The following is a 6,494-nucleotide window of genomic DNA, read 5'->3' as shown; positions in this document are numbered from 1 at the left end:
TGCCGAACCTTGCATTTCTTTTGATTGCTTTGAAAGTGCAAATGCATTCATGTAGAAAGATCGGATTTCGAAAATGAGGAGAAGATCTTTTCTTTCTTTTTTTTTCTCTCTCTTTCTCTCTCCTCTTTTTCTCTCTCCCGCGCCTTGGGCCGACCCCGGCCGGCCCAGCCCCCCTGGCGCCCCCCTTGGGCCCAATTGGCCCATGCCGCCCCCCCCCATCTCCCTTTTTCCCAAAACCCTCTCCCTCTCCCTCTCATTTTCTCTCATTTTCTCTCATTCTCTCCCTAAGCCGCCGCCGCCCCCTGCCCAACCGCCGCCCTCGGCCGCCCCTGCCGCCGGCCGCCCCTCGCCGTCGCTCCCCTCGCCGGTGAGCCCCCCCTCTCCTCTCTCTCCCTCCCTCCCCTCTCCCCTCCCTCTCCCCTCCCCGTCCGGCCATGGCGCGCCCGCCTGGCCCCTGGCCCCCGGCCGGCCTTGGCCGCGCCCCCGGCCACCCCAACCCCCCCCCCCCCCCGCCTGGCCGCGCCCAGCCGGCCGCTGGCCGCCCTCGGCCGCCCGCCTGGCCGCCCTGGCCGCGCGCTCGCCTGGCCGCTTGGCCGGCTCGGCCGCCTGGCCAGCCCGACCCCCCCCCGCGCGCGCTCGCCTGGCCGCCGGTTCAACCGGGCCGGCTCAGCCGCCCCGGCCGCCCAGCTCGCCGCCCGCGCCCGCGCCCGCGCCCGGTTCAACCGCCCCTAGGGCCGGTTCAACCGCCCCCCCCTCTGTTTTTTTTATTTTTTTTATTTTATTTTATTTACTTTCTGTGATCCTAGTTACTTTATTTTAGGTAGGTTAATCATTGTTCATGTTATTGAAATAGGAAGTTTAATTTAAAATTCCGTTATACTAATTGATTCATGTAGTTAATTGTTTATCTCGCGCAATGTTGATCAACTTAAAGTGATTAGGTTTCCATTAGTGTATATGTAACAGAATTCTTTTGTTAAGAACCAATTGTAATTGATCGTTAGTGCATAAGATTTAACCCCCTGCGAGACCCTTTCCCGTTTCTTTCTAACCATAACAAATGCGATATCGAATGTCATACTTGATGCATACTCACTTTATTTTGTTCCCTTGTATGGTGTACTGTTCTTTTGTATTAAATGTGGATGGATGTATGTATGTATGCAATCGCATAGAGAACGATCCGGTCGAAGAGCCCGAGGAATTCGCAGGAGAAGCCCCTGAGCAGCAGTCGGTTGGTGGAGGCAAGTGTCCCTTGACCTATCTATGTCCTATTCATTATTTAATTTACCTCCCGCTTTACACATTTATGCCTAAGGATTGACTAGCTTTTGTTATCCATGTCCTTGTTTACCTATCTGGGTTGGATTATTACTGTTTAGCTTATGCTATTGCTCAACCTTTAATCAATGAACATGATGAGATTATCTATGATACGCTGTTTTCCCCTCTCTTATGATGATGTGATACTTGTGGTCTTCAAGGGGGCTCGAGCGGTTTCTCGAGTGCCTCTCCGTAAGGACCTGTTCTATGGATGACCGCCCGGGAAAACAGTGCAACCATGAGGGTGGAATGGGGTGCCCTTAGCTGAATAATTAGAGGATCCGGGGTGTAGTTCACTTAGCCGTCGTGCCGTCAATGGGGCTCGGTGTATGCGGCTCGCTCTGCCAAGTTTGGGTTCGCCCCTTGGGGAGGAGTGCGGTGCATTTAGGAAACCTAACGGGTGGCTACAGCCCCGGGGAATCTTTGTAAAGGCTTCGTAGTGAATCCCTGGCCATTCACCTCGGGAGTGAATAAGGGTCTTGCAAGCCCGGGCCAGAGAGGGAATCACGGCTTGTGGGTAAAGTGCACAACCTCTGCAGAGTGTTATGAAACTGATATATCAGCCGTGCTCACGGTTATGAGCGGCCAAGGGAGCTCCAGTGATTAGTGGTACTTGATCAGAGATACTTTGGTACAGGTGGTTATGAGATTGTTGATTCTGGTTATGACTATGATGCTGGTAAGTGGTACTCTTTCCGTTTGGAAAGGAGTACGTTTGGGTTAATAACTTGGGTAATGCTAAAACTTGGCTTTCTCTACTAGTAAGTAATAATCTGACCAACTAAAAGCAACTGCTTGACTTATCCCCACATAAAGCTAGTCCACTACAGCCAAACGGGATACTTGCTGAGTATGTTGATGTGTACTCACCCTTGCTCTACACACCAAACCCCCCCAGGTTGTCAGCATTGCAACCACTGCTCAGGCGAAGATGAAGCTGTGGAAGGAGACTTCCAGGAGTTCCAAGACTACGACGAGTTCTAGGTGTGGGTTAGCGGCAACCCCCAGTCGGCTGCCTGTGAAGGCCGCGGTTATCTACGTTTCTTTTCCGCACTTTGATTTATTGTAAGACCTATATGGACGTCTCAGACGTATGATGTAATCGACTATTTCCCTTATTAATACTATTTTGAGCACTGTGTGATGATGTCCATATTATGTAACTGCTGTGTACGTGAATAACTGATCCTGGCACGTACATGGTTCGCATTCGGTTTGCCTTTTAAAACCGGGTGTGACAGATCATAATAGAGGTTGAGGTGATTAAGAGGATTGGTCAAGCCAAAGTGAATAAGATATGAGGAATCGTGAATTGGCTTGACCATATTACTATCAGTCCATATATGCTTATATGAGAATCAAACTAGAGCTTGATTGATCTTAATAGTTATATCTAGAAGACATTCAAGAAAGGTTCACAATATTGAAGAAATGATTCTCTCAATGGATGCTCAATATGATGTGACTCAAGAATGGCTTGATAGGGTGAAGATAGCAAGGAAAGGGCTTCGAGGAACTAAGCGAAGGTGAAGGCCAAGCGACGGCTTGAAGACCGAGGTACCATGGCTAAGGTGAAGAAGAGAGTACTTGCACTAAGTCGATGAACTAATCAACTATGAAGAGTTACAACATGTTGATGCATCAGTAAGGTGACTTGAAGCCATGATTTGAACTCATATATGGTGAAATGGTACAAGTCACAGAGTTTGCTTTGTGTTTGCTTCAAAAGGTGAGACAAGGATGTTTGTGACCCTTATGAAGCAACACCATGGAGAAATCACACATGAGTCACCAATTACTCAAGGAGTTTACTTAATTATATTTTATTTGACTTGAGTATATGAATCGTCGTACTATCAAGGGGGATCCATAAAGAAGGTTGGTGCTGGTACTAAAGCTCAAAATCCTTGATCTAAAACTTCCATTTTACCCTGGTTTCACTTTGGTTTTCTCAAAACCTGTGCAACAGTTCAAAAACCGGTTCAACCGGACCTAAAACCGGTTCAACCGGTTTCTGCACTGTTCCCCTCTGTCACTGCCAGTCTGCCAGTCAGTCCTGTCAGAAAAAGTCATGTGCAGATTTTTGGAAAACCGGTTGAACCGAATTTTGAATCCGGTTGAACCGAATTTGAGTCCGGTCCAGTCTCCGGCTGAGTCCGCCAGTGAACCGAAAACCGACTGGTGGAATCCGGTTCAACCGGATTTGAAACCGGTTCAACCGAATTTCAGTCAGATTTCCCCAACGGCCACCAGCTTTTGGGAGCACCTTTATATACACCTCCCACACTCTTCTCCACAGTAGAGCACGACTTGGACTCCATTTCTAACCTGAGAAACACCTTCCACTCTCTCTCACACACCTCTTGCATCTCCCATTTCAAATCTTTGGAGAGAAATCTTTGAGTGAGATTGAAGAGCTGCGATTTTGATGCTTCATCTCTAAATCCCTCTTGCTCTTCTTGATTCGAGCTTTGGTACTACATCGAGTTCTTTGTGGATTCATTACTCTTGGAGTTTCTAGCTCCTAGACGACTAGGTGTCTCTTGTGAGTCTCCAAATCTTGTGGAAGACCACAAGAAAGTTTGTATTACCCGCTCGTTTGAGCAAAGATTATTGTGTGGGCTTGGCCTTTGTGGTCGGCAAAGGGAGGATTAGGGTTGAAAGAGACCCGGCTCTTTGTGGGCGCCTCAACGAGGAAGTAGGGCACCTTGGTGGTGTGACCGAACCTCGGGATAAATCTTGTGTCTCTTGTGTTCTTGCTCACTGTGTTTGTTTGTGTTCTTCGTTCTCTCACCATTCCGTGAAAGATTGTTTATATCTTTTTGGTGTGTGGATTTTGAGAAGTGCCCTTCTCAGATCTACTACTTTGAACCCTGTGGATCATTTAGAACATCTCATTTCCAAAGTTAACTGGGTGAATTTCAAGATCAATTCTATTTTACCTAGTTTGCTTTTAGTTTTTGTTGAAAAAGTTTTAACTTGCCTATTCACCCCCCCTCTAGGCAACTTTCAGTAGTAGTACAAGCACAAGCCATCTGTCCACAACAGAAATTTAGGTGATTCCCGTCGGCCAAGTACCACAGGAATTAAGTTATTACCGACGGAAATTATTTATTCCCATCGGTATACTGCTAATTCCCATTAGCATGAGAATGGTGAGGTCAAGCATGAGAATGGTGATGCAATAAAAATATTTTCATGTTGTAGATATCAATGTATTTTTAATAAAGCTAGACCAAATTGGAGAAGTTTGAATTCGGAATAGTTAAATTAGAACAGAATACAATATTTTGGAATGAGGGAGTATAAGTTAAAAACTTTCACACACTAAATTTAGGTTTGGTATCGGTACATTCATTTTTGTCACGAATCACAAAACAACACCATCAAAAGCTAGAATAAAGCTCATTTTCTGTCTTAGCATTTTCATGAGAGCTTGTATACATATTGTTATGTTCTCCATTTATAAAAACAACAACATTCTAACTCTATTGGAAAGTTTGTCGATGTTGAACTAATGTGTAAATTAAGATAGAGTTTAGTAACTTCAGATGAAGCAACGAAACAATAACAACTTAAGTCGATTCTTAGCAACAAGATGACATGCAACCATCACTCAATGGTGGCTCAAAATTTATGGCCTTAATTGTGAAGGCATACATGGTACATCGGGGACACCGCCACTGGCCTCGGTCCTAGTACCTTGTATTAGAAACTCGAGTAGGGCCTCAAAATATGTTATATAAGAAAAATGGATCCTATGGACCATTAAGTTTGAATTTTGATGTTTGATGAATAACATGATCGTTTGGACTAATGTTATTTGCTAGTATATAGGGTATAATTGAAATGAATATAAGGTGGACCTGGACTCAGGTAAAGTGATGGTCTGAATGATCAACATCTCAAGCAAGACATTACAATCCATGGTTAGAACATATAAGACATTCTAAGAAGTGTAAGACACAGATAAGTAGAAGCCCAGATATAAATATACAAATGAAATTGAAGCCACTTAAGTAGAGACAAAAAGATGGATGAATTATAATTATCTCATAATTTTAGATATTCTCAAATTGACATGACTTTGGATTGAAGTTACATGTCTTTTCATTAGCTTCCAAAAAGTCCAAGATCATCAAAGTTAGAGTTCTAAGTGAAAAGTTATACCCAAAATATAAAAGTGCACGATGCTGAAAAAAGACCACACAACATGTCCGATGTGACGCCTAGTACTATTATCCAATGCACCTATCTGATACACATATGACATAACAGTGACTCTGATTCAACCACCGAATATGTCCGATGTCCTTATCTAAAACCGAGGTCTAGTATTCACAAAAAGCAACAGAATGGTCAAATTTCAATGGCCGTATTATTTGAAGTCCATGTGATATCTCGTGCTACCACCAAACATGTCTAGTGCACACGCGGAAGAGTACAACTTTTGGCAACTGTTAGTTTTGGACTTAGTAACTATGAATACCACCCCAACTGGCTATTGAAGTGTGTATGAGCTTAGGAACATACCAAAGGGAGTTGTTGCTCCATTCTAGGGCTCTCCAATTGCATAATGATTAGTGATACACTTGGTGATTAGTGTTGGTGCTTTATAAAGTACTGTAAGTGCAATCAACCTCTTAAGGATTTTGGTGATCAAATGATAAAACAAATAAAGATTGTAATAAGTTTGCTCAAAGTGTGTACTCAGTTATGCTAAATAAGGATTATAGGAGATCATGGCAAATAAAAAAGCATGTGGATAAAAAAAATCTAGGTCAGTGTACTATTCCGGTGTGTCATCTAGGTCCATGCATAACTAACACGGCGTTCCACCCCCAGTCCAATGGGTAATGTGGCCTTGAATAGTACATGGACCTAGATGACACATCCGAAATAGTTAATGGATTTCCTGTGACCTTGAATAGTACATGTACCTAGATGACACACTAATGTGAATTCTTGTGACTTCGATAGTACATGGATCTAGATGGCACACTCGAAATAGTTCATGGACTGTTGATGCACTGCACTTTACTCATATGTGGATCATATGTTATACTCTGTATTAAATTTATATTTTATAGTTATCAAATATGAGTGTGTACCGATGGCACACTCGAAATAGTCCATGGACTGTTGATGCACTGCATTTTACTCATATGTGG

Source organism: Zea mays, chromosome 5 (genome assembly GCF_902167145.1).
Source record: "Zea mays cultivar B73 chromosome 5, Zm-B73-REFERENCE-NAM-5.0, whole genome shotgun sequence".
NCBI classification, from domain to species: domain Eukaryota; kingdom Viridiplantae; phylum Streptophyta; class Magnoliopsida; order Poales; family Poaceae; genus Zea; species Zea mays.
This window is presented reverse-complemented; position numbering follows the sequence as displayed.